Below are 8,750 nucleotides of genomic sequence, written 5' to 3'. Positions count from 1 at the left end.
CCCGACCGTACGTTTTTTAAAGTTTTAAAGTATTCTACATACATTACAAGGCTTGAAAAGATTACAAAACAACACAAAACTTACTTATATGTAACGCGCACGATAAAACTAAGATTTTCATGATGATCAGCGTGTGGACAAACCCCACAGCGATTTTCACCCTCATTGGAGCTCGGACGACGGAGCAATCCCAAGTTAAACACCAGTTGTCATTTTGTACCAGGGTTCTATTGGGGAATATACGGAGAATTTTTTTATTAAAAAATCTCGGATACTGGAATGCCTACTATAAATGGTAAGTAGGAACATAGATATTAAAATACACTCGAATATCTATGGTAGGAATGTATTACATTATACTGGTAGCTAGCTCCATAGTAAGGCTACAGTCCACTAATACTTCCACTGTGGCCAAATAACTGGGCTGCTTACAAAGCTGCCGTAGTTCTTTTTCCAAGTCAGTACAGAGGCCAAGCAGAAGAAACAGCCAATTGTCAGCTTGTTAATTATGCTACGGTGCATGGCTATTAATGCTCATTCTGTATTCACTGGTAGTGCTGTTGGGTATGCCCTAGTTTTTGCAGCCTACCTCACTTTACATCCACCACCTCAAAATATATTACGTAATTTGTGCAAGCTCGATGTTACGATAGACAAACCATCATTTACATCTATGAAATGTTTTCAGAAAAGTGATAACAGTATAGACTCTGTGCGCACAAGGGTGTGGCACTTTAATACATGCCGTGAAAAGTGCATCCACCTTTTTATAGGGCAAAAAATGTATATGTTCTATAAATGCTAATGTAAAGGAATCTGAAAGGTAAAGTATTGCTATTGAAAAGTAAGTTACTAGGCAAAAGACTTGTTCCATGTCTAGTTATTCCGCTTTGTATTTGTAATAGAACACTCAACGCTTCTGCCCTCAGTTTCCCCATAAATATAAAACACGAAATCTGAAGCCATAGCAATGTTTAGCCGGACCACTCCTTGGGGTCTATAAGCAATTGTGATTAGAATGTCTTTCAAATCTTTGTAGTGACAAATAGCCTGCTGTTGTTGCAATTTTGGTTACCTAGATTAGTGCTGTGCAATAATCACTTATACACCTGTATGACTTACAGCTGTGATTGATTTTCTAATTATTGAGATAATAGAAACCTTTGTATACTGTTAACAAGGGCAGTTTGAGGGTACACTTGTGAGACATTTCTCCAACCAGTTGTGGCAGTGCTGTTTGAACCATTTTGAGAATAATTACTTGCTTGCTCGTAAACAATTTTTTTGCACCTGTAAAGACTCATTATTATTGTGATAATTGGTTTCATTATTGAAAGTTATTGAGATATAGTCTTTTTCATTATTGCATACTCCTAAATTCCCAACCCACCCTGTATCGAAGCTGAGGTATTAAGTGGACAATCAGAAACAAGTTATCTGTACTTTGCCTGGCCGATCAGAAAGCTTACCACAGCACTATATACTAGTATGGCTCCATTCATAGACTAACAAATGGCCTGGCTATCTATTTGAGTGGAAACATGTGCGGTGTTCCATGGGTGGGATGTTAACTGTGATACTGTTGGGTGAAGTAATCAATATCCTATGTATATCATCACAACCATTTTGTTGTCACATGTGATCTAGTTGGACCATTTTTGCAAGATATTAGGTCCACCTGGACTGCTTATGCACACGGCCCATGTACTAAACTAAACATTGTTACAAACCATGAAGCAGGGATGAGCCCACAGCGGTCGGTACCGATGACCTCTCAAATGAAATAGCCACCACTACCACTCAACAACCACTACAAATTCACCTCTGCCATACATGAGTTAAGGCCTCACACAACATTTCTGGACTCATCCCTGTCTCTTGTAGCCACCACTATTCTAAACCTGGGCACATCCCTGAAGTACCTGGTGTGAGCCAGTTTGTGTGATGGAATGATAGAACCATCTTGCTTGCCTTATTTGTGTACTGTGAACCTGAGGTATTGGGCATGCACTAATTGTCCAGATGCCCATGTATGTTAATTTATGTTCACAACTTATGGGACCAAACTATATGACAGAGATACTCCTTATAAATAGATGAAGTATCATGATAAATATATTCACGTAGGAAGCATTTGTGACCAGATTTGCAAAAAGGTACCTTTTCCACACATTTTACATACCAGCAAACAAAATGATGTAACACTTGAGTCCTTGCACTGATTAACTTGCTGTTGGTTTCAAACTACAGCCAGATACTGTAGCTACACTCATGAAACATTTTAGGCAATTATATGTCATGATAAAAAAGTTATAATGCTTCAAAGTTCAAAAATGGGCCAAATTTTGTGTGTGAAAAAGGTACCTTTTCACAAATCCGGTCACATTTAATGATCTCATCACCAACCACGTTCGCAAGGGTTGTCCTGAGCTCCTAAAGATGAAGCTATCTACTTGTGGAATGTGATGAAGAAGGGCAAAGTCAGTATCCAACTTATGTTAGTTCGATTGGTTGATATAATCTCACTGATCCATCCATCCATTCTGATCTTTATAAGCTCTGGACCTGAAAATCTGCTAGGGAGTGTGCAAGGCTAAAGACCTTGTCTACATAGCTAGTGGAGAGTTAGATGCTTAAAAGAGGTATTACTGCTGTATTTGTATACAGGAGATATTGGAGGAATGGCGGTCTGAAGTATGATATGGAGCAATACTGATCTGACAGGCCAATACAGCTATTATGTGTGATTATCTAATGTATAATTAAAGGATATAATGAATTACCAGATATGTGGTTTCATTGGTGTGAAACTTAAACTACAAAATTCCCTGAAATAAAATTCTGCCAATATCCCTCCATGCCATGGACAAAACCAATGCATAGTCTCCCAATTAAAATCACCAAATAAAATTAGACCACATTTACACTATTGTGTGTGCTGCTTATTACACTGCTCCCCTTCACCTAGACAGTTTGAAATCATCATTTCCTTCATGACTATAATAATACCAAGTTATAAGACTTGTCTAAATTTGTCCATGAGAAAGTTTGGATAGCAAAGAATGCGTTAATTTAATTTCACTTACCCTTACTAATTAGCAGGTCACTTTGTACACAAGTAACCATGTAATAATATCACACCTTAAAGTATTTGCAGCAGATGGAGATTTAATGACTAATAGTCATTAGTACCTGGTACAGTGGAATTCGTTAACCTGTTACAGCAACACCTGTGCAATCTGGACACTCAGTAATGATCCCAAAGTATCCCATAGTACATAGACGGACCTGGAAAAGCAGGAAGCCTTGATAATCAGGACACTATTAGTTGGTGTCCATAATAGTAGAGCGGCTAAGCAAAAAAAAAATTGTTCACTTTTTGATATAAGCTCCAAACTTGATACAATGTGACTGGATTTGTGAAAGGGGTGTTCCACACACATCCATTTGTATGAACTCAGGAGATCAGCTCATAACTTAGTGTTCAGCTAATGTACAAACCTGAAATTTTCTCCATCCATAAAGCTATGCTGGTACTCACTACTAGCCAAATGTCAAGTCAGTAGCATTTTCCAATCATAAGTCATTAACCATCAAAGTTGGTAAGTGTGGAAGACCCCTTTTCGCAAATCTGATCACATATTTGCTTGATTCATGCTAATATGATATTAGATATGGTGCCATTAAAAGTAACCATCATAATATGCTCAAAGAACCTGAAAAGTAAAACCAACAGAAATGTATTGAAGAAGCCATAAAAGTGAACATACTGACACTTTACATCTGCATTTGTCAATGCTGGTATGCTCAGGAAGAAAAAAATCATACATTCACATTGGTACAGTAATTTGAAATAGAAAATGAATCAAAGCCATCTAGTTCGATTAGGAATCGTGGTAACGAGTTCCATTCTTGTACTGTTCTGGAAAAAAAGCTTTTTTTGGTATGATGTAAAAAATTGTTGTAGGTGTTGTTGGAGGCATGAAATGATATTGCCTGGTTTCTCTGGTCATTGGAAGATAATCAAAGGAATTTGGGTTGGAATGCTTTGTAAAACGTTTGTAGTCTATGTCGAGTTTAAAGATCTGGCCAGGAGCTGATCAAGGGAGGTGTCCATAAACAACACATCCAGAAGCTGAGGTGTCCATCCAGGTCATTCATTAGCTTGCAATGTTAAGAAGCATGGAGAATTAAGGTATACAAAACCATAGATACTGTTTCTATCGGATTGTGTCTCTACTTTTTACACTGAAATATTGGCACCTTTAGAAGTGACTAAGTACAGTTGATTACATTTTCTGATTGCACTAAATTTGAAATTACATTCATGCTATTTAAACAAAAACTAAGATTTGAATATACTTGTATGGCTTTCTGCAGTGATTTGGATGTCGCACCATATCTCAAATGATTTAGTATACCTTACTCAACTTGTACATAAAATTTGGTGCTTTTATCACATCACAATAGTGAACAATTTCATCAAAATTTGTCGTTTAACCACTCTACTGTAGTAAGCAGTACTTTTACAGACACTAAGTAATAGTTAGAGACCTACCATGAGGATCTCTGTGGTTTTAAACACTAAGGATGATACATAAAAATCCAAGGCGACGTAAAAGTTTTTTAAAGCCACGAAGATCTGAGTGAACTCTCCAGGGGTCTCTTAGTGATTTTAAAGACCCAAAGATCAAAAGATTTTATGCATACCATGTTTTACAGTAGAGTTATTCTGCATATGGAAGGTCTCAATTCATGTATAGTTGAATGTTAGGATGCTGTCTAGACAAGCTGTGTCATTATTCTTTATTTCTCGGCTTCTCTTATTCTTCAGATATTATTGCCACTACAAGGGAACATAATGACTGTACAACACTAAACAAGTATGACCGATGTTTTTCTTTCTAGCTGCCTTCTCTTGTCTCCATAGCCTTTGGCTACTTTGCCATTCATTGTCACATTCCAATAATACAGTGTAGGATGGCTTGGTCTTTAAGAGCTCATGATAACCTTGTAAGCATGGCTGGTGATGAGGTCATCAGTTGCCTCCTACATGAATAGTTATCATAACATTTCAAACCAATTCTCTGTAACACCCCTATTAATAAGGTTATATAATTTGGTCCCATAAGTTGCATACATAGGCACCCGGACAACTTAATTAGTGCCCAATAATTGCAATTCCACTAAATACGATAAAGTTAGTTGGCTGCAGTGCAGTTAGTAAAGTAATGCTAAAGAATTCCCCTTTAGACACAGTTTTGTTGCAAGACCTAACCGTACCTGTCAATATGCACCATCAGCAGTAACTTCAGTGAATCAACACCTGTTAAAACACCTGGTTGAGAACACCTATGCCTTGTTGTTTACAGCCTAAAATTATCCACATCATATCAGGATGATATACAGTGTACGTGTATGTACCGTGCCTGTGAAGCAGGAAGAACCGGCTAGCAACTTTTACCAATTGGTTGTATACAAATCTAGCAGCAGTAGAACCTCGATTAATGGACATTCGCTGAAATGGACATTTCCTAATTACGGACACTACATCATGGGCCCCTACCATTTGGTAACCTTTTTACACCTCTATATAACAAGTAATGGACAATCTATGAGTACACCCTGCTGTGCACTGAATACATGCCTTTACCTCTAAATAACATATTGATTTAATTGCAGTTCCTTAAAGTCAATCCTCCACACTATTAGAGACAACATGCACTGCACCAATTATTACAATACTCTTATGTCTTTAAGTCAGTACAAATTGGGAGGAGTGTTGTGGAACATTTACGGTGATTATGAATAAATAGGTATGTAAGAAACTAAGTAGTTACATTATGTTATCATGCAGTCTACTGTAAAGCTAGCTAGTTGCTGTCTAAGCCATACTTGTGTCTAATGCAATGTAGTGTGTACACTTCCTTGCTAAGTTGTGTGTTGCAGCCTTCAGAATATTAGCTAAAAGAATTGCTAAAATAATTTTGCAAGTTAAAATAACGTCAACCTTCCTGCATAGGACTCCTCCATACAGAGAACAAGCAAGCATGGTCCCCAAGTGTCCTTTACTTAAGAGGTTCCACTGCACTTAAGTAGCTAGCTCTTACCTTAATAGTACATTGTTCAACCCACCGAGATCCTATTGATATAAAGGACAATTTTCAGAGCTCTCCTGTAGGGAAGCCTTCCATGGCAGCAACTATGGATCAATGAATGATGCCATTGAGGGGTAGCTACTTATAGTTCACCTCAGTGTCCACAGTTTTACTTATCATAATAAAAGAATCAGAAGAATCAGCTACAACACCAGTAGATAATTGTGGTGTACTAGCAACACCTTCAACAGAAGTTTTTTGGCCCAACCACCAAATCCGGGCAGACATTCCAATGACGAAAACTGATTTCTTGCAAATAATCTCAGTGCTCTCATCAAGTGAGGGTTCCGTCATGTATCATGCAGTACCTAGGCCTGTTATCAGATATCATGTAACATGTACTATGTACATCCATATATATATATATATATATATATATATATATATATATATATATATACCTTGGGAATTTCTTCCCCAGTAAAAATCAGTACAACCAGTTATAGTAATTAAAGTCAGGACCTGGGTTAATCTAATGGGGATCTGGTGTTAACTGGCAGCTGATCCCCACTTAAACAGCTGGGTACACTTGAACAATGTAATAGTTTCCTACTGAAGAAAAATATGACCGGACACAACCGAAGACATACGCACACTTCTGGCAGCCATATTGCCCAGCAAACTATCACTGGGCTACTCAGGCAAGACTGTCCAAGTGTCACAAATAGTGGCCAGGCCTGAAGTTCCACAACGACCTAAATACTGCCAAGGATGACAAGGGACAGTTGATAAAGGGAACACAGCCTGGTAGATGATGAGAAACATTGCCTTGCCCAGTATGTTGGAGTATATTGTTATTGTGTCAATCAAGTAAATTCTAGTGGCAGCATGCAACAACTAGGGCATACCCTACAGCAGCACCAACAGAATACAGAATGAGTATTTAACAGCCATGCACCATAGCCTGACAACTTCTGTTTGGCCTCTGTACTGTCTTGGAAGAACTACGGCAGCTTTGTAAGCAGCCCAGTTATTTGGCCACAGTGGAAGCATTAGTGGACTGTACCCTTACTATGGATGATTGTTTAGTTTATCGTCCTATCTACTCACCCGAAGATCATAAGATACTCCAAAGTGATCTTGACACATTATCATCATGGGCTGATATTTGGCAAATGGAATTTAATGTTTCAAAATGTTGCATCATGCAGATATCTACACTACATTCTGCTAGTGAGTTCTCCTATACAATGTACAAAATCCCCTTAGAAGTTGTTGAGAGACATCACTATTTGGGAGTACTTTTAGATAACAAGTTGTCATGGACCCCTCACATAACTTCAGTGTGCAATAAAGCTAATCGTCTACTGGGATTTTTGCGAAGAACTCTCCACCATTGTCCACCTCACTTAAAAGAACATGCATATAAACAGATTGTCTTGCCATCTATTGAATACTGCTCTTCTATCTGGGATCCACATCAACAATCACTCATTCACAAGTTAGAGATGATACAACATCGTGCTGCACGTTTCGTGTTAAATAGACCTTGGAGAAGGAATCATAGGGACAGTATAACTGAAATGTTAGTGGAATTAAAATGGCCAACACTGGAAGATCGTAGGAAACAGGCACGTCTGATGCTGTTGTTTAAGTTTGTAAACAAATTAATTTATGTTCCAAATCAGTATCTGCCAGTGTTATCTCCTGCAACAAGTACCAGGGCAAACCATCCCTTGAAGCTATTACAGTTGTATGCCAGAACAAATCGATATAGTAACTCTTTCTTACCAAGATCAATACCAGACTGGAACAATTTAGATATGGAAGATCTTGACAATATAGACTTACTTACTTTCAAGAACTGTTTGCAAAATGCATAGACACTAAAATTTTGTTTTTGTACATTAGCGATTTACCCAATGGGTTTTGCTAATCAATAATAATAAATAAATAAATAAATAAATGGAGCTAGCTACCAGTACAATGCAATACATTCCTACTTACCATTTATAGTACTCTAGTTTCTTTGTTCAGTAGCTAACCCCAGTGAAACTTGGTCTAGTCCCAACAAAGAAACCGCTGTTCTTCTCTTACAAGCATCCTGCAAGTCATCATCGTAAAAGCGCTCTAATAAGAGTTGTAAGGTACGTGTTACGTCACCTCGTGATTCACCCGCAATCTACTGTGGTTACATAATACTAGTCACGTGAGTGACATGGGATTGGGTGAACTTAGTCAATCCCTATATAGTTATACAACGGCCACGAGTGCTCTACCTGATATAAACGCACGAGCCTGAGGGCCGTCAGGCCCGAAGGCAAGTGCATTTATACAGGCAGAGCACGAGTGCACGTTGTATAACTGTTATGTACCACTCACCTAATAGGTGGGGAGAGTCTCACAAGACAGCTGTAACACTTATAAAGGCCAGGTTTCTAACATTGATTGTGGGTAACCAAGCCGGACGTTGCGATGACGTTCTCCCTGCAGCCACCTGAGATATTGAAAGCTAGTACGCTATGGGTTATATCACTAACCTGCATTCGCTGTTCGACTCTCATCATGTAGTGCTCAGCATGCCAGCATGATCACTCAATCGCCATATAGACTAAGCACCAGACTAATCGCCATAGTGATTCTCTCGAGCAA

At 38.4% G+C, this 8,750-nt stretch overlaps 1 long non-coding RNA gene across 2 annotated transcripts; it reads right to left on the bottom strand.

Annotated features, from left to right (window-relative positions):
- Positions 1-4,651: 4,651 nt before the first annotated feature.
- Positions 4,652-8,254, bottom strand: LOC136258779 (uncharacterized). Of its 2 annotated transcripts, XR_010702993.1 has the most exons (6): positions 8,106-8,254; positions 6,252-6,472; positions 6,111-6,202; positions 5,425-5,518; positions 5,284-5,373; positions 4,652-5,049 (listed from the first exon to the last, which is right to left on the bottom strand). It is a non-coding gene; the product is annotated as an uncharacterized lncRNA (long non-coding RNA). The 2 variants fall into 2 exon arrangements; XR_010702992.1 differs by lacking the exons at positions 4,652-5,049; positions 5,284-5,373; positions 5,425-5,518 and having other exon boundaries at positions 5,541-6,202.
- Between the last annotated feature and the right edge of the window lie 496 nt (positions 8,255-8,750).

The sequence above is a fragment of the Dysidea avara genome, chromosome 6 (genome assembly GCF_963678975.1).
Source record: "Dysidea avara chromosome 6, odDysAvar1.4, whole genome shotgun sequence".
NCBI lineage: Eukaryota > Metazoa > Porifera > Demospongiae > Dictyoceratida > Dysideidae > Dysidea > Dysidea avara.
This window is presented reverse-complemented; position numbering and strand designations above follow the sequence as displayed.